The sequence below is a fragment of the Bidens hawaiensis genome, unplaced genomic scaffold, assembly GCF_021521415.1.
Source record: "Bidens hawaiensis isolate Kalapana, Puna unplaced genomic scaffold, B.hawaiensis_p1.1 tig00023622_1, whole genome shotgun sequence".
Lineage (NCBI taxonomy): Eukaryota > Viridiplantae > Streptophyta > Magnoliopsida > Asterales > Asteraceae > Bidens > Bidens hawaiensis.
This window is the reverse complement of record NW_027493705.1, coordinates 51,585-73,264: the sequence shown is the minus strand read 5'-3', so window position 1 is coordinate 73,264 and position 21,680 is coordinate 51,585. Positions and strand designations below refer to the sequence as shown.

The 21,680-nt window shown below is 34.3% G+C and overlaps 1 pseudogene; it reads right to left on the bottom strand.

The window, feature by feature from the left end:
• Nucleotides 1–76: 76 nt before the first annotated feature.
• On the bottom strand, nt 77–19,936 carry LOC143567752 (uncharacterized; annotated as a pseudogene).
• Between the last annotated feature and the right edge of the window lie 1,744 nt (nt 19,937–21,680).

Genomic DNA, 21,680 nt, shown 5'->3' with positions numbered 1-21,680 from the left:
TACCCTAGCTAGCTTACCCTAACTTGATTTCATATTTTACTATGAAATCAAGAATTGTAAGTCAAAGGCAGATTAATTAGGGTTTGGAGGGTGTGGACTTGGACTGATCATCTTCATTGATATCTGTGGTGTTGAGTGGAAATAGTTGTAGGGTTTTGGGTGGCACCCTTGTGGTATTTGGAATTGTACCATGATGATCCATCAGCATCATTGTCATGAGTGGGCAATCACACATGAGTTTGCAGGTCTGATCAGATGGGAGATCCACATTCCAGTTGTTGATTATTGGTTGGCATTTTGATACATCTTCTCCAACTCCAACCTATTCACATGTTACAATAAAATTATCAAGGAAATTTAATAAGAACATTTTAATTGTAGTCTTTAAATGACCATAAACAGGTATTTCATATTATACAATCTATTACAATTGTTGATAGATAATTAAATGCTTCCAAATATTCCATATGATCTAAAGCATTGAGCTTTTTTAACAATAATTTACCAAGGAATTTTCTTTTATTAACAAGGATTAATAAAGTTTCATGATTTCTTTGTTTTCTTTCTTATGCAATCATATTCCTTCAACTCTTTTTTAAAGATTACAACTTTATATATAAAGATAAGAAGTATATATTTCCCTTGGTACCAAAAAATATAATACATAAGAGAGTGATCCAATTTAACTTTGAAATCAAGAAACCCTAAAAATTTCTGATAAAGTTTTTATACTTATTCACACACACATACACATCTTACAAAATTTAGCCACCTTACAAAAGTTTATACTTATTTAGCCACCTTACAAATAAAATATATTAATCAAGAACCCCAGAAAGTGTAGCCCACCTTACAAAATTTGAAAGAAGTTTTATGTGTAATGCACAAAAATGAAAGAAGAATTGTGATAAGTAGTTTAAGTACTATAGTAATTAGTTATTTAAGATGGCAAAAAATACATAATAAAAGTCTATATATTATATAGCTGCAAGTGTAATTACTTGATAATTTACAAACTAAGCCATTTTAAAAAGAAAATATTTGTAAGAAAATCAGAAGTTGAATAAATTAATACCGGATGAAGAGGAAGAAATGGATGATCATGAGTAGGATAAAGGTGATGTTGCTGATACAAAGCCATTAATTTCTTTCGAAGTTTTTGACGGTCACGAGCTTTATGATTTTGAAACCAATAGAAGACATTTTGCCTTGAATTTTGCCGTAAATTGATAACCTCGATGTGATTTGTTGATCTGAGTTGCAGTTGGTGTTTTAAGGCCACCTCTATACATTCCCTCTAACAACATCACTTGCTCCGGTGTCGGACACCACCTGCTTCCACCGCCACCCACCGCCGCTTGATGTCACTGGAACCGCGACCAATGGTGTCATGTTTTTGGTCTAATTTTTTTGTTGTTATTTTGGTTAGTGGTTTTTTGTTTGTGTGAGAGTTGAGCTATTTATAGAGGAGTTGAACTAGTGATGTGATATTTAAGTGAGTGGATGATGTTTTATTATTATGTACTTTTTGACAAATAAAGAAAAATTAAAAAATGGATGGATCTTTGATTAGATTGATGTAGCCATGCAACCATTGTTTTTAGTTTAGATTCCTGGATTTAACGGCAAGTCGTTAAAGTTGATTGTAAAGATGTTATTCTATCTTTTCTTATACCTTTAGAAAATCAACATAGATATTAATTTTGGTATGCTAACTATTTGTTTTATAAACAAGTTCAGTTTTAGAATGTATATTGTTAAAAGTAGATTAGTTAGATGATACTCGATCGATCGATGTGAGAGGCGCTAGTTATGTAATGTTGGTATATTGTGTTAGTTATGTAATTTATGATATGGAAAAAAAAAGCGTCTTATAAACACATCGGGGGGGGGGGGTCCAATTTTAACTCAAAACGGGTAAATTTACACAAAGTATAAAATTTTTGGGACGAAAACAGGTAAATTTACACTGCTGCGCAAAATAACATGGTTCGCCACTGTATGCAGTATATCATATTATGATACATAGTACTAATATTTTTTGTGTAATATGATGTATTGCATATACGTAATATATAATTATCTAATTCTTTAACGAAAAATGAGTTGTCTTATGTACGATTAGTTACTATTTATAGACGAACTATTAACGGTATCTATGTATTCTTGATTGAATTGTTTTTTCCTTAGTATTTAAATTTCTGAAAAATATTATAATATACAAAATAGTTTTAAAGTTTAGATATAATAGCAATTTAACTTATGATAATACTAACTGTTACTTAAATATAGGTATCCTATGTTGCTTCATGCAGTAAGTAAATATTATATATACATAGAAAAACTTCACATGCTAGCAGTAACTAAAGAAATTCAGAATTGAGATATGGCAAAATAATTAAAAAATGATATAACTGTATTATTTAAAAGTCAATGTCAGAATATTAAAAAAATTCAGAAAAGTTCAACACTTTGATTGATGGATCATAGTCCACTAGCAGGAGAGGTTACTGGAACCTTAATCTAGACCTTTAATTTCTTATTTCACAGTTTCAGCTGGTACATGCTAGTATGCTTACCCAGGTATACTTTTCCTAAAATAACTCTCTTTGTTCTACACATTTTCATTTGCATGTTCTGCTTCTGTACAGAATATAGCGTTTAATTAATATAATATATCGATAACATTTATTATATATACAAGTTTTTTACCCGCGCGCTACGGATATTTGGCGTTCATGTGTGTTTTGTTTAGTGGCAATTAGTACATGTTGTGACATATGAACAGTTGTGACATACTAAAGGTGATTCTCTATTTGGCTCGTCTAGTTTCTTGCTAGTCGTGGTTTTTTCTTTTTCCTTTTATATAATTATGCCTCCTTTCAAAAAAAAAAAAATAGACAGAAGCATAATGCATTTGGCGTTAAATAATATAATAAAGGTCCTAGGACAAATATTTTTACACATTTTTTTCTTAGCATGTAGCATGTTATAAGTTGCCTACTTACAAAAGATACACATATTGCAACTACTGATTAGTTTTTATAGTGGCATTAGAAAAAAAAAGAAAAAAGAGTTAAAGCACAACACAACACAACACAACACTTGTGCAACTAAAGAATAAATGCAAGTAAAGTGCTATTAGGACTTGTAAGAGAAGCATTATTAATTGTATTTTTGATGAATAGTAGAAAATGTGAGTGGTTGATATTTTAGTTTTTAATATATATATAATATTAAATTAGTTAACTCATAAAAAGTTCAATATATATTATAAACATCACACAACATGAAGCTTTGTGAAATACAAATCAATGCCAATCCATGTGTAGAGATAGGGTCCTAGATCGACCCATCCACATTTTCAAAGGGAATTGTGAAGTCATGAACAGAATCCGATGAATAGCCATAGCTATCCGCGAATCTCTTACTGCCACATATAGACCAACTCAATAGAACGTAAGAAGCTCACGGATGCGGCTCCACGAGCACAAGAATTGTCATCCGCGGAGGGGACAAAAAGTACATAACGGCCAGTCTAAGCCAATCATGGTACAAGATTCCTTTATGCGACAACTATTACAAAGAGGACCATAAATGCACGTTGAGCCTATCAGCGGACGCCAACACTGTACCTCCTAGTGACAGTCGTTCTTATCCACCACTTGTCACACCCAATCAGAAACCTTGTACGTGCTGGCCCACGAGAATAAAAGGTTCTATTGATATATAGTGACATCCTGGCCAAACCCTTCTCCACCTCTCCGGCTATAAATACCATACTTCTACCAACGATTGAAGGATCCACATTCTATCACTCTTACAACTATTGTCTCAATACTCATACTGATTGACACGTCGGATTGTGGTTACGAGAAGACTCCCTCTATATTCCCCTTCTCGTAACGAGCTCACGGTTTTCTGTTTTGCAGGTCCGATTGATATCAACTCATTGAGATCCGATTTCTACTAACCCCTCAGTTGAGATATTAGGTTAGCCTCCCAAAGATTGAACTAGTGTTTCTTTATTGGCATCATCCGTGGGACTCGAATCCACAACCACGTGGTTTGGAAAGGGGTGCTTACAATTCGATTTGATTTGGTTATTAAGCTCAACCAAATTAACTAATCAGTTTTCGATTTATTTGGTTAGTTTTTCGGTTTAGTTCGGTTAATTACAAAAATCAAATTTGGGCAAAATTGTACTTGAAGCACATGAAATTGATGCATAAATACATGAAATAAATGTATATTTACATTAAAAGTAGATATAGATGCACGAAATGGTGGTATGACACATTAAATGTAGGTATAAAAGCTAGACATATATGAAAATATGAATGGTTCGGTTTGGTTAATTTAAGCTAAAACGAGGATACAAAAATAACGATTTTTAGTTACTTTTGGTCTGGTTTTATCGGTCGTTGGTTCAGTTATTGCTCAATGCCCATCCCTAGTTTTAGACTAGAATGAATGGGTTGGTAGGAACCACATACACTCCACTCGGGTTAAATACTTCCACATCGCGTTAGTTTATTTGATGAGTGGTAAAAGTTGTTTGATGGAGATATCTAGGTGTAAACATTTGTCATAATAATTTTAAGTCAAAATCCCATCTTCTGGAAGCGAGCGTTATTGGGGAAAAAAAGAAAAGAAAAGCAACTCGTACTAAGACTATATGTTGTTGGCTAACTACAAATTACGTCTTGTCATGTAGACAAACAACTTTAACTAATCCACAATTTAACTATAACGTTGTATATATAATAAATAAATGTGTGTTTACATGTGATCATTGGTGGAAAGCAGTGTACCCCATCCACCCACTCTTGTCATTTAAGAGGCGAAATCTTGTTAAAATGGTTGTGAGGTGGCATGAGAACCACCCCACACGGATAGCCTAAAAGGTGGAACCAGCTAACGTATGTGTTCATTATTACTTGCCTCTACAAAATAGGTTTAGGGCCTTAGCATACCACATCTTTGTTATTTATGAAAATACTTACATTTGAATTAGTAAGTCTCAAGAAGGTTGTAAACAAATTTTCTTTTGTTTTTTTTTGATAAATCGAATTTTTGGTGGTTCATTTATTAACAAATCCTATCCATAGAATTTAACACTAATAAACAATTTTCAAACAGAAAATCAATTTAATTTTTTATAATATATTTTTCAAAATTTTTGGTGAGACCATTAAAAACAGTGAGACAAGAAAGAAAAATAACAAATATGTCTAGTCATAGGGCAGACAGAAATCTTGTTCCAACAACCGAATTAAGCTCTAGGTGATGTCGCTCTTGCATATACATATTAATTTATGATTTTTTTAATGAATTAACTATTTATAATATAATTTGTAATTACGGTTTATTATAAATTTATAATAGAATAACTAATTTATTATATTGCGATAATTTTGTTTGAATTAATTAATTAATGGTTTTGGGTGGAAGAATGATCTAGTGATTGTATTTCAATGATCCTGGGATATGATCAAATGAGATGGAAAAATATTTTGTAGCAATGATGTGAAATGTGAGTGAGATTTAGACACATGTATGTTACATTATTTAATTGATTATTTCAATTCAGTTTCCTCTTTCTAATAAGTTAATATCAAATGTTCACTAATATTAATTTTATAAATAATGTCGTTATATAAAGTAATATGTGATTATAAATGAACCGATGTTCACTTCTTCTTTAATAATTCATCAGAAGTTCGTTACATCAATGAGGGCAAATTTGTTTAGTTAAGTGATCAACGTCTGTTTCAATCATTTACGTTTGTAATTTGTTTGTTAATTAAGGTTTGCATCTATGTCATGTGTTGCTTTACTTTTAACTAAAGAACAAATCACCTAAGTTTCAAAGTTCAAACTATCCCACTAAACTCAATTCAAAAAATTTTGAACTCACTTTTATTATATTGCACACAAGCAAAATTTATTTTTTTAACAAACAAATTTATTATTTATATTTGTTGGGTTGTTTATAGCCTAGTGGGGACATACATTCGAATTTGGTTTGATCGCATGTTATATATGCTCCAACAACCCCAATAAACAAGGCCAGCATTTAACCGTCCAAAGTGGCCCACGTTGTCACCTCTTTCTAAGTCCATTTCACAATATTGAACCCAACTACCAACCTTAATATTCCTTTTCAAACCCCCCCCCCCCCCCCCCCCCCCACACACACACACAAATATTTATTTTTCTATCCTTTTTTTAAAGCGGCATTTCATTAAGTAAACCGGACTAGTAAGAAGCTAGAACAAACAAAACGAAAAGAAAGGAGGGAAACAAATACATAAAAAAGACGAAAAACATCCCGTAAACGAACCTTGCCAAAGTCAAACCTACTTCATTGAATCTCATCCAAAGCTTCACCCTTTGCTCTAGCTTTGGCCCTGCCTAGCCTAGCATCTTAAACCTCCTGAATAATGCAACTAGCTTCCACTTTCTTCTCATCGAAGATAATCTTGTTTCTAGCTTTCCAAATAACCTAACACGGCAAAAGCATAATTGACTGTACCATTCTCCTATAAACTTTTTGAAACCATTAACAAACACATGCAAACTCAAGACGTCCCGAGTCAAGAAAACAAAAGCAGGAGGCAAGTGGCACCACGACGCGACCTAGATTTATGCCGAGAACATACAGGTCGTGAAAATGTGATTGGCCGATTTCGCCTGTTCTTCACAAAATGGACATAACACCGAACTGGTTTGAACAAAGAGCTACCATAGTGGGAATTCGGGCCAAAGCAGCCCTTCACCCGAAGGTGTTCACTTTGTTTGGGAGCCAAGTATTCCAGGAAAAACATCCTAATCCATCGAAGCATCAAACTTTAACAACAGTTTCGTACCAACCGAACTGAATAACAATCCAAGGAATTGTGGCCCAAACCCACCCATGGAAGGCACAAATCAATTTTTAGTAATGCTAAAATCATATGGATACTTATAAATTTACTGCTTCACTTATAAAATGTTGGGTGGCTATAACACCTTTTACTTTCCCGCCATGTTTTCAAGTGGCGAACCCATGATTTCTTTTCGTTGAGGGTGGTCAGGGGACTTAACCAAAATTTTATAGAGGCAATCGAGATTTTCGGGTATAAATAACTTTATTTATTTTATGAGGGCAACTGCCCCCATTATTGTGTTTATAGGGCTGTAAACGAACCGAACGAACACGAACAAGGCCTTGTTCATGTTCGTTCGTTAAGAAAATAATGTGTTCACGAACACTTAACGAACGGGATTTTATGTTCGTGTTTGTTCATTAAGGAAATTAATTTGTTCACGAACGGTTCACGAACACAAATAAAATCGGCAGAGCCTAGAGACTGAGACCGATGTATTCATCAATGTGAATAATGAAATCCTGTAAACAAATTGAATGAACAGGAACAAGGGCATGTTCGTGTTCGTTAATTTAACTTTAAAAGAACACGGACAATCAATCAAACAAATATTTATGTTCATGTTCGTTTATTTAAAAAGGGACATTTGTGTTCGTTTTTTTAAAATCTAAATGAACATAACTGAACAAAGATAAACGAACATACATGAACAAATGTAAATAAACACAAAAAAACATAAATGAACTTAAATAAAAACACTTAAATGAACACAAATTAACAAATATAAAACCTTTAAGCAAATGACCTATGTAGATAATATTTAATTATTTTCTATTAACACGTAAACAAACATAAATAAACCGACATAAACGAACGTTCATGAACATAAATGAACGAACGGAACAAGTGTTCATGTTCGTTCGTTTTATTAAACGAACACAAACTTTTTGTTCATGTTCGTTCATTTATTAAATAAACGGACATAAACGAATTTCCCGCCGAACGGTTCACGATAGTTCACCGAACGTTTGGTTCATTTACAGGCCTATGTGTTTAGGTATGCCCCTGAATCCCTGATGTCTTTAAAATGTTGTATAAAAATGTTCATGCCTTAATTTGTAACGGTCATGTTCCTAAATTTGATTTTGTGATATAACATACAATGGGTTTTACTTGATGTTTCGCAAAATTAAAACGAGTCTTCTGAAGCAACTAAAATAAGATGTTGGAACAATGGAACTCGTGTTTATGGTACAAATGTAATTTCTTAGGGTGTGTGAGTTGTACCGACCATGCATATATGCTCTTCTAAAATAGGTCTCATTATCTCAAGGATTACTCTAAATATATAAAAATATTATTACAAAGATACCTAATAAAAGACAGTGTATAAAAGAACTTGATATTATGACAAAAATTTTAGATGCTTTGATTAACTAATATAGAATTCGTTGAAGATAGATTGCATCTTAAAAGTGTTTGATCAAACAAATGTTTTACTTAAAGACTAGGCTTAACAATATTAAGAGTGTGTAAATTAATGTTTTCCTTATTACCTATTTACGTTTTAGTAGTTGCATTCAATCAATTTGGATAACACAAGTCTCTAACGTGTACTGGAACCCAATGTCCAGATGACATGGAGGAGACCCGAGCAAGAGGAGAGGGACTTGCTTGCATGCGTTGTAGAGCTCAAGTCCGTGAATTTGGTGTTGTGGAAAAAATGAAGGTTTTTTAGGGAGTTTTGAAATCTGATTTGACATGCTAAAGTGAACGCTTTGCATGTTTTAGCGAGGAGATAAATGCTCCAAGTTTAAAGTCATGTTGTGCCCATTAACATATAGATATATAGATTTATATAATATTTCGATACACAAGTGTAAACGGTGAACTTATTATGACCCAAACCAAAGATAAATAATACTTGGTTCATGGCAAAGAGAAATTATTTTATTTTTTTATAAACATAAGTTTCTAGATTAACTGAAAGGAAAAAAACTAAATGTTTCTAAGAAAGAATGTTATGATAATTAAATGGGAAAATTTCCATAATATCCATTTTAAATAATGGTTTCCAAATTTGTCCACCATTTATAAAGAATTCCCAAAATGTCTATCACTAAAATAGCGAGACGACCTTTTAATCATTCAAGACGACTAGTTCGTAAAGCCAATAAAAAACAAACATGTGTCCATAAAGCTGACACGATGACTGGTTCGTGTAGATAATCTAAACACCAACAAAGCAGTCAGCCTGACGACTGCATTCATGTCTATGTCAGGCCGACTAGATCATGAACATGCCGACTAGATCGTGAAAATGCCGACTAGATCACAACCAATTAGATCTCGTTATTAAAAACCCGGTCCGATTAGTAAATTATGTGGGATGAGTAGATCGTGAACATGAAGATTTCAAAAAACGTTATAAAAAATAGGGCCAACTAGATCGTGAAAATGCCGAGTAGATAGTGAACAAATGCTGACTACATCACGTTATTAAAAAAACTGGTCCGACTAGATTATCATAAACGCCCGACTAGAATGTTAAATCACAACTGTCTCGACTAATTTGTAAATACTAACATTTTATACTATAAATAGGCAAGAATCCCGAATAGCTAATATGAACCATCAAGATATACCCAAACACTTGCCCAATACCCTTGCAAAACGCCTTCCAGATTTGTAAAAAAACAAAACTATGTCCAGATCCAAAATCAACATATATTAGTATGGCCTGTCTCCATTGCTAGAATAGGTGGCCACGGAATTAGGACGTGAGCAATAAGTGTGGAAGTGGGGGTGTACTCCATATCACACTACTCCTGCTACCATCGCCTTCGCTCCATCTGCCATATTTTGCTGGGAATGTTTTGTTAGGGGGTCATGTTGTATACTTAAAGAGACGACCCAACCGAAACCTTGAACACCCGACATTATGATGTGTATGCCGTCAAAGGCAAGGATGTAAAGAAAGCGATACATCTATTAAATATCATGTATTTTGTTTTTAAAAATAAATTCAATGATATTAATCATATAACTTTGTTTGTTACTTTTTTGTGAATTTAATATTAAAACATAAACATAGCTATAAAATTCGTTCAATATCTCCTTCAAACTGCAATTTGCTAACCAACCATCCGAACCTACATTTTGCATTTGCCAACATGTCTGTTGCAGATAGTTGACGTTATTGGGGAATACAAAACTCTTATAATTTAAATTGATCCAATTATGAATTGTGTATGTATCCACTTAAATAATACACAATAGTTGTTAAAACATTTTTTAAAACTTCACGATCTAGTCGGCGTTTTCACGATCTATTTAGTGTTTTTACGATCTAGTCATCATTTCACGATCTATTTGGACCGTTATTGTTTTTAACAATTAAGTTAGCATTTTCACGATCTGGTCGGCTTTTTCATGATCTAGTCGGCCCTATTTTTTGATAACGTTTTTGAAATCTTCATGTTCACAATCTACTCGTCCCACATAATTTACCAGTCGGCCCGAGTTTTTAATAACGTGATCTAGTCAGCATTTACACGATCTAGTCAGCCCGACATACACATGAATGCAGTCATCGGGCCGACTGCTTGTTGGCGTTTAGATTATCTACACGAACCAGTCGCCACGTCAGCTTTATGTACACATGTTGAATTTTTGTAATTCTAGGTGGTTTGAGAGACCCCTTTGTATTTATAGGTGGTTTATTTTATTTTTTGTAAAACTAGATAACTCGCAAGGGGGGCTGCGAGTTTAACCACAAATTATAAACTCGCAATGGGGGGGCAACAAGTTTAAAGAGAATATGACAAAACTTTTAAACTCGCAAGGGGGGGCAGCGATGTTTGAATACTTCAAATCACTTTCAGAATTACCCATATTTTTATCCATGTATATGTTTTAATACAGCATATGTTTGATATATTGGATCTTTCTCAACAACAATTCCTGTAACATCCGGCCCTCGTGTAACATTCGTTACTTTTCAAACCCGAAAATCCGAACCGTTTCGAATTTTTTGGATTTTTGTTTTCAAAAATTTATATTTATATATACGTAAAGATGTATTATTAAATTCCCAAGATTCGTTTATAACATCCCAAGATTATCGATAAACGAACTTCACGGGTTAAACGCGTAAATATTTCAAAATCAAAATTATTTAAATTATAACACCTCAAAGTTCAGGGTTAAAAATGAAATTATAAGTATTCAATTCCAATTTAAAGGTTCTTGATACTTCAGGGGATTTTTGTGTAAAATATTTAAAATATATTAATTTAATATAAACCCAGCCAACTCCCCCCTGACCCCCCGTTTTTCCGACGAACCACCGGCGGTGGCGGCAGCGACTTTCCGGCAAGGCTTAAAACAAGCCGTAATCCCCGTGTTGACTCGTTTAAATCACTTAACGATCTTAGACCCTTGTTTTACGGACGAATCAATATAGTAATTGCATATTACCAACAATTAATCCGCGATATTCGCCGGATTTTCAGTCAATCACATTAAACGATAATACGCTCCTATAACTAGTATAAATACACCACTAACCTATGACAAAACTCATTCAATCACATAATTAAGCTAACCATCACTCATTAAACCCAGATTGTCCTTCCTGAAGTCCGGCTCCGGAGAGGAAGTCTTTTTCGTCAAATAGGCTCGTCACTAGGTAATTAATTATATGTTTGTGATCATAGTTAGCCGATAAGCAAAATCCATATCACAATTAAATCAAACAGAACTTGATTTAATCAATTGATAATTTAGGGTTTATCTACGAAGAAGATGAATCTGGAAATTATATTTATATATCACTATTTTCGTACTCAACTGTCACACCCCGAATCTGGGCCTATGCGTGTGACCAATAGTTGGTACCTGTTTTGTAAATACATCAGAGTTGCGGGTTATTAGCGGAAGTCTTTAATTATAATAAAATAATAATTTAGTATGAAAATCTCTTGGATAATAAATATCCAAGTATTTGGTTTACAAACCTTGTTTATTCTTGTTTACAATATTTTATTTATTTAAAACCGAGCCATCTCCATCTGTGAGCATCTAACTCCATAAATGACTCTTATACCTTGCTATCTGTACTATGCTTGCTTTCCTGTAATGTGGGGAAAAATACGTCAGCGATATGCTGGTGAATCGTTGACTCTAAAAGCATTTTAAATAACAATCATAATACAAATACAGATTTCTTAACATATCTCAGCAATTATATTGCTATACCTGGTATTTGTAACACTGCCCTACACACATATAAGTCTCCGAGCCACGTAGCCCATTCCGGAGGACAAGATATGACCGTTAGCCCGCGGCCACGTAGCCTTTGATTGTTTAGGCTGAACAGTTATGTTTGGATCCAGACACATGTGTATTTGGTCTGAGTTGTTCTTACTATTTAATTTGTATTATAACGTTTTAGAGATCACGTAACCTCATGTAAACATTTGACTGACTCTATAAGACAAATAACCTGTCTATCTTATAGAGTATAGATATGTTTTGACTGATTTATAAAGGTTTAACGTATTCACCTGTGATAGTGATTGTGATTGCTTGTCTGAATGATGTGGTGACCTCGTTTGAAAACCTTTATGAATGAATGATGATTGACCTATCATAAAATAGGTTTATATAAATATCTGGACCGTCTCTTGATCCAGCTACATATCTTTAGTCTGGTTTTAATAGCCTTAAACCTTGACTGATCATTTGTTTGAATAAAATATTAGACCCGTAGTCTTTGCATTTGTTTACAAATCATGTGTTGAGTTTCTTTTTCAAGAAGAAACATTGAATGATTATAATCCTGGTATGTAAAATCTTACGTTTCTTAGTCACGAAGAAACATAAATTTTAACTATATCTTTTGCATATAATGTTTCTTAATTGTGAAGAAACTATTTCTGACTTATATCTTCTTGTATGTAAAAGCTTATGTTTCTTAATCATGAAGAAACATTATCTTAACTATAACCGGTGAATGTTATATTTCTTAATTATAAAATATTATTTTTGACTATATCCTTTGTATGTGAATGCTTACGTTTCTTAAGCATGAAGAAACATTTATTCGATCAAGGTTTTGGGCTATACCCCTGACTATGGTCTAAGCCATATAATATAATAATAAAATAATATTTAGGCAGAACCCCTACCTTACACGGGTATTTGGAGTTTATATGCCTAAGCTGGTATGGGCAGTACTTCTACTCTCTTTCGCGTATTGAGGCTTAAACCGTCAGAACCTTGAGGCTTGGCACGTACTAAGAGGTCGGCACGCAAAACGAGACTAAGTGTGTGAAAAAGTGTGTTTTGGAGGTGTGATTTGAATGTGCCATGAACCTCCCTTTTATAGTCGATATTGGGTCGCGTCGCGTAGCGCGACGGCCCTTAAACATAGGGCATCGCGTAGCGCGATGTCAGAAAAATGACGTGTAGCTGCTGACTCAGCCCTAGCGTCTGCCACGTGTCCCCTGGTCGCGACACGTGTTGCTGTGTCATCATAGGCCGTCATGTAGCGCGATGGCCTTGAGTTTGGGCTCATCGCGTAGCGCGATGGGTTCCAAAACTCAGATTTCCATTTTTAGTCCCTCGTCTTTGATAACTTGCCACTTCTTGATCATACTTTCATTTTCCAAAAATATTAAAGCGGCTCTTGGCGATGCGAGTGTGCGAAGTGCAAAGTGCGCCATCAAAACGCCACATTACGCCCATCGCCCGAGTCCGTGTCCGTGTCAGAGTCTGTGCGCGTCGGGTGCTTCGCACCCTCCGCTAGGACTTTGGAGATTGATTAGCCACTTTAAAACATCATTATGGAAACTTGCTTCCTTATAAAGAGCTTCCATTTCTTTCTTTGTTTCCATATGGGATGAAAATTATCTTCCTTATTTATACCATGTAAAATGCTTCCATTTTCTTCCATCTTTCCATGTGGGATGGAATGAGATATCTTTATTTTCCTTATCTCATTTTTCCCATTACTTGTCTTGTGATTATTTTTAATCCCTCAAATTTCAATGTTGACATTTTTAGTCTAAAATAATTATGGATTTTTCTAGGATGTTACATCAACTGAATGATTTTGATAGTCTGATTGGTTAGCGCATGGTTTGATAAACACGAGACACGGGTTCAAAACCCGGGTCAACCATATATCAGTTTTCTTATTTTGTTTTTATTGTTAATATGATTTAAATCAAATAATATATATAAGTACTCAAAATCAAACTATTAACGAATGTCTCCCTGGATCAACTGGTTTAAACGCTGAACTTAAAGCGCCTGGACCCGGGTTTCGTCAGAACCTCATTTTTTTAATATAAGTTTTATTAAATTAATTATTCTTTATTAATTATTATATTAAAATCAATTAAATCTTATAAAAATCATAATGAATCAAATAAAATTATTTTTTCAAACTAAATAAAGTTTTATAATATATATATATATATATATATATATAATCTTTTCTCATCTAAAAATCAACTTTTATTTTCGTTAAAGTTTCTTGAAAAACCCGATTAATATTATATTACTATTTAACTACTTGATACCTTTTAATATACTAAAAATAAGATTTTACCGTTAAATTCCGTGTTCAACAAGTAATATAATTCTCATGTTAGCTACTTAACAAATCATTAATTTAAATTCGGTCGTTAAACTAAAATTCGTTAGGTTCTTTCGTTAAACTTTAATTCACTAAACTTTAATTCGTTAACTTATAATTCGTCAAACCATTAAAGATAACTTTATAGTTCAATTTTGTAAACCATTGTAATTTGTTAACATAATATCTTTCGAGTTAAATTTATCATTAAGATCCGTAATTCGCAAACATTATATTTACTATAATTGTGTTAAACTATTAATCGAAAATTAGTTAAAATAATATTTAGTTCGTTAAAATCATTAAGACTTAGAATAATATTATAATAATCAAGATTGGTAAAACTTGTATTATAATCTCAACATAACTTATCAATATATAATCCCGTTAGATTCTCGATTAAAGTCTCGTATTATTTATCCTAGCTAGTGTGGATCATTCAAGTCGGATTTTGTGACGCGTTCGGTTCATACGCCGTTTACAACCTTACAACACTTTCGGTTGCTTCGTTTCGTTATCATGTTTTCGGCTTATATTACAAGTTTAGCTTCGATTTCAATGTGAGTTTCTCACAACCCCTTTTTAAACGTTTTCATGTTTTGGGGTAGCATATGTATCTTATTACAAATTCAAAGTATTACGATTTCGCTTACAAACTACAATTCACTATAAGGACTTGTGTGTTACTTGATTACTTGCTCAAATTTACTTGCACGTGGTAGCCTCAATAAGTATGATCATACGCCCCCCTTTGCACTCAGGTCCATTTGTATCGAGTGGAAAAGGGCCTCATTATCTGAGTACGTTGGTTGTTAACAGCTGGAAAGGACCTTACTTGCGCGATTACCCGAGTACGTTGGTTGATACCAACTGGAAAGGACTTTACTTGCTCGTTTATCACTTGTCCATGAATTGTATGATTTTTTACATACTATATCAAACTGTGGGAATCTCACCAGCTATGTTCATAGCTGACTTTATTTTATACATATGTTACAGGTATAAAGATACGAGAATGAAAGTTAGAAGACACATAGCATGCCTATAGGATATTCAAAGAACAACTTATCATTTGTTTATTTATTTTTTACAACTTGTATTATTTAATAAACTTGTGTTACATGAAGATTTAAATGAAATAATGTTATTATGGTCACCTAATAGTGTCACGTGTGTTTGAGCAATCTGTACGTCACACTCAGGCGTTTCCGCTTTAGCCGGGGTGTTACACCTCGCACCACCAATATTGTCCGCTTTGCCCACGAAGAGCTTACGGATTTGTTTTTGGTTGCTCATGTGGAGACTTCCCCGGAGGTCACCCATTCTGCTACTACTCCCACCTGAGCACGCTTAACTGTGGAGCTCTCCTCTCGTCCACTACCATTAAGCCCAAAACGTGTTGGTGATTTAAGAGGCAGGGCATTTACTTATGAACCAAGGATCTCTCCTGTCCACGGCTGATGTTGGATTTGCCTAGAGTGTTACAAACACCCCCCCCCCTTTTGGACTCATCGTCCTCGATGAGGTTTGCCCCACCATCCAATCCAGGATGTGGGATTTGCCTAAGGTGTACCTCGCGACACCCCCGGGGACTTACCTTCTCTGTTGAGGTTTGCCCCACCATCCCGAACGGCACAAGTGGCTCTGATACCACTTGTAACATCCGGCCCCTCGCACCACCAATATTGTCCGCTTTGCCCACGAAGAGCTCACGGATTTGTTTTTGGTTGCTCAAGTGGAGACTTCCCAGGAGGTCACCCATCCTGCTACTACTCCCACCTGAGCACGCTTAACTGTGGAGCTCTCCTCTCGTCCACTACCATTAAGGCCAAAACGCGTTGGTGATTTAAGAGTGGCAGTGCATTTACTTATGAACCAAGGATCTCTCCTGTCCACGGCCTATGTGGGATTTGCTTAGGGTGTTACAATTCCCATGATGAGATTATTGAAAAGAAAAACAAGATGTGGCCACGGGTTCTCCAAAAGCTTTTATGCGTAAATTTTACAAAAATAAAAATAAAAACATCTTTTGTTTCCTCCTTTATTATTTATAAGTACACAAGAATCCGTTATATGTTTTAAATAAGTTCACCAACATAACATATTGTCACACTACACCCATTGTCGGAGCTAGACATTTTTTTACCTATGGGTTCGGGATTTTTTGGTGCTCGATTTTTTCCGACGCCAAATCTTCGGACCTGGATGGGTCGGTCAGGTCGGCCAAATAGATTAAAAGTCCTCCTGCTTTTTTAGTGACGGACATTTTGGAAACTCTTTATAAATGATGGATAAATTTGGAAAACCATTATTTAAAATGGATATTATGGGAATTTTCCCTCATTATATTATATATAAATGAAAACCCTTAGCTACAGTAGATTTTAGGGGGTCCAATCAGTGGCTGCCACATGGCAGCGACTAAGTTAATTTTTTTTTTAATATTTCAACAAATGTTTTGTTATTTAATCATTTGAAACTAAGGCAACCAAATTAGAAGTTGGTGCGGTGGTTTTGTTGTGTTGTAGTTGCAAGTGGACACGTGGTATGTCTCGGGTTCGAATCTCTTTGAGCCCCATTTTTTTGTAATTGTTCATTTGAATTAAAAAAAAAAGGAAGTTGCTGTGGTGGTATTGTTTTTTACCGTTGCAACTTGTAAGTCTCGAGTTCGAGCCATCTTGAAGCCATTTTTTTAAAATAGAAATAGATTTTTGTATTTATTTATAAACTTCATGCTAAATCAAGAATGAAAAAGTAAGATGGTGTGGTGTTTGTTTTTTAATTTGTTTTAAATACGTTAGTTTGAGGAATTATTTTTTTGCTTCAGTTTTGATACCGTAAAAAACGTTGCCGATACCAACCGATTTCGCGTCAACTTACGGAAACGACGCCCGGGTATAACCAACACATAACTGCCCAGCACGCCCCGAAGCAACACGTCGGGTAATAACCTAGTTAGATTTAAGGTACGTGTTTGTCCGTGCATGGTAAATTCCTTCTACGGAAAAATTATTCTCACACGTTTAATATACAACTTCTGGTGCACTTCCCAAAGCTAATGACATGAGGTATGTGTTGAATTTGATGGTTGAAAACAATAATTCTTTTAGCATCCAAAAATAAATACAACTAATTTCAAATACACCCGTTGTTTTCGAGTTTCATTTATTGAGGAAAAAGAAAGAAGCCCGAAGGATTTTTGAAAACATTATATTTTTTTTTGGAACGACCAACTAAGTAACGCCGGGTACTTTGTATGCGGCCCCCAATGGCTAAAGGTAGCCTGAGCCGGCCACGAGTCCGGACGGACGGAGCCCCTAGCGGTCCACCTATTGACGGATTCCCCGGATAAAACCCGACCCCCTCGCCCGCCAAACGGCACGACAGTGAGAAGCCGGTAAAACCGGGTGAGATCAGGACTCGAACCCTGGCAAGCCAGGGTCATCCCTCATATTCTCCCATATAAATTAGTGATAGTGAGGTTTGAACCCCCTACCTCTCACTAGTAAAGTGAGTGCTCTACTATTAAGCCACATTCAACTTTTTTTATATGAAAGAAATAGAGAGAAAGCGAGAGAATTTGAAGGAAAATTTATGTTTATTTCCTTAAGTAGGAAGGATTTTAGAAAACATTATGTTTCACAAATTCTTTAAAAGAAAGAATAGAGAGAAACTAAGAGAAAATAAAGAAAATATATGCTTATTTCCTTTGTTCTGAATCCTTTCAAATTGAAAAAAAAAATGGATTGAAAAAAAAAATGGAATGAAGTGATTTTTAACACATAAAATTTCCATTTTTATTTTCATTTTTTTAACTTGAGAACGCGATAGATTATGGGGTGATAGTTATACACTTCTTATTTTGCATCTTGTACAACACTACACAACTATTTTAAAACGTCCATAGGTTCAAATTCTTGCAAGTGTAAGGTAAACGTGAAATTTATGAGTTTAAAAATTTATCATTTAAAGAAAAACTAAAATGAAAAACAATAATGCAGAAAAGTATAAACGACGAAGTGACAATTACAAGCAGTTTTTAGTTGCGTAGTAATAGATTTGCACAAATGAACCGATCGATTTCACAAAACTGAATAAAACTAATAAAACTCTAGCAAAACTGTTGATATGGTCTCCTCTCTTTATTGTTAAAGTGACTATTTAAACACAAATGACTAAGGACGCAAGTTAAAACTATAAATGATGACCTTTCTTTGTTTTGTTTAGTTGATTAAACTAAGTTAAAATCACTACAATAAATACATTAAAGTTAAAAGGATATTAAGTTGAAGTCTCACCGTCTATATGACAGTGTGACACTTTAACATGCTTTTCTATAATAAACCACTGCACATAGGTAACGTTTCATATGACTGGTGGAATGGACTATTATGAGGAAATGGACATAAAAAGGTGTTTGATTGGTCAATGTAATGCAATTAGGGGTGAGCAAGATAAGGGTCATACCCTTGAAACCCTTTTACCTGACTCGTAAAACCCTTAATTAGACCCGAACATATAATATGGGTCGGGTAAAGGGTATTTAAATTTCACCTTAAAGGGTAAAAGAGTTTCAAGGGTCCGACCCTTATTCAAACCCTTGACCCGTTTACTAGTTTCTAGATATATATACATCAAATTCGCGATTAATTTGAAATATAGGAGAGGTTTGTATTTTATATATGATTCATCATGAATTTCCCAACTACTAAGAAAAATAAAAATAAAAGACCATACTTTTGATTGAAAACATATATATATATATATACACACACACATGTATGAAAATCACTGAATTGTTCTCTATATGTAATTTGTGAATGTGGATATTATTTGCATCGGTTCAAATGGTTGATAAACTTTCGAAGTTAGAGTTTACTGTGTTATTAACTGAAAATATAATTGTTCTAGGATTCATATATTAAAGACAATATGAGGCATGCAACTAGTAAATACATAAACGGAGTTGCAATTACTGCTTTAAAGGGTAAAGAGTTAGACCCTTGAGACCCTTATTTATACCCAATCCTTTTATTGTTTAGAGGGTAGGGTATCGGGTCCACATTTCTTCCTAAAAGGGTAAAGGGTCTGGGTAGAGTATTAAGTAAAAGGGTAGGGCCATACCCTTTGAACAATCCTAAATGCAATCAATGATACCAAACGGAATCTCATTCCTTCTAAACACATCAAAACCACTAATATGCACTCCTTAGTTTTTTCAACTTCATTCCTTCTTTCACTCTAGTGTCTCGACAACACCACCTACCAACCACCACCTTTGTCCCCACCATCGTTGCCGCCGCCATCACGTACCATCACTGTCACTGCCGCCACCGCCGCCACCACTTGACGACTGGCACCATCGCCACCACCTTCGCCATCGCCACCGCCTGACTATCACAACTGTCGCCATTACCATTTTTAAATTTGGTAATTTTCTTTATTTTGAGGCAACGTTGTTTTTGTCATTTGTATTTTATTCATGTGTTTTTTCGTGCTTACCAAACTTAATATGGTAATGATTTGTCATTCTCAATGGTTAATTAAATAGTGATAACGATACATTTCATTATTTTATCAATTCCATTCTCTCATATAGAAATATTCTATTCCTTTGAATATTTCATTTACCTTTACCAAAAACTCATAATCTTATATCGAAACGATACTGAAAGAATCCATGAGGGGCATTATTGGATTTATTGGTGAACAATAAAAAGTTGCATACTTGTTAGCTATCCATATTTATTACCGGTTCTCTCACAGAAAAAACTATCCATTATTTTTAGAGATGGCAGGAGTTGCCTGACTTGCCTATGTTTCATGCCCTCCAGCCCCTGTACATTTCTAGACCCACATACTTTTAAACTTCACATTGTCCAATCTTTTTGATACTATGGACATCAGACAATAGAAATATATGAAGGGTTAATCCTAATGGGTCACACATGAAAGACTGAAAGGGCTAAGCGGTTAATTAAACCGAGAAAGAAGATGGTGTTATACCAAACTCTGTAGTTAAGAACTAATATACTTTCTGTTTTTCAACTACACTTTTCTAAATAGTAAAAGCTAAAATCCCTAAACTTGTATAAAAAAGAAAAATCCTAAACTTCTTTTAATATCTAGAGTTAATTTCATAGATTTTAAGTCCATATCGCAAATTCGGTTCCTAATTTTGAGACATTACAACTATGGTTAGCAATAGTTTGTAAGTGTAAAATGATGGTCCTCAAAACGGATGGACATTTGTTTTTCTAGTCAAGAGCCTTAGCTTGAATAACTTACTCATTGCCCGAGCTCGATATTTAGAAAAGGAGCTCAAAACAACATGAACTCGAGCTTGAGTTCTTGTTAGAAGAAACAAGCTGAGTTAACTCGAGCCTAGTCGAGCTCGGGTTTAGCTCGTTTACACCCCCTATTTGCCACTATGCAAATGCTTGATATGATTTTATGATCCTATACAAACATAAAATTGATGCTCAAGTATAACATTTTCTTAAGTCTGAAGAGCTAACTTAAATATGCCAACCAAATTATTGCTGTTCTTATCATCAACATATTGAATAACAAAATTAAAATCATATTGTTTAATTCAGGAAACGAGTGATATAAATAGGATGGTAAGCAATCAACATTAATGACACAAACACACGCATGTGTAAGAGGGGGAGGGGACCCACACAATCTATTAGGCTATGTATACATATTGATTTTAAAAAAACTTACGTACTTGCTTCTTAGAAGTGTAGAACCAACATATAAAAAAATTTAGTGAACCCATAAAAATTATAGATGCGAACCCATAGTAGCAAGTTTGATGTTCATGTCATACCATTTATATATTTAGTAAATGTTTATAATTTGGCATGCTGAGAACCAATCTATGCCTCTATGGTGTCAAAGGTTCACTGGAAATTTGCATAAGAGAATCAACATTTTAACTGGAAATTTTCATAAGAGAATCAAGATTTGAACGGGGTTCAAACAATTTGTCATGTAACATTATGATATATTGATGATGAATATTTATGATTAAGTGATTATGAATAGGAGTTAAGACAGACAATTATATGACATTATTGAAGGGTGACAGATAAAAATTTAATGAAAATAACAATGCACCTTAATTACGTCCATTATCTTGTCTTTTAATTAATTAG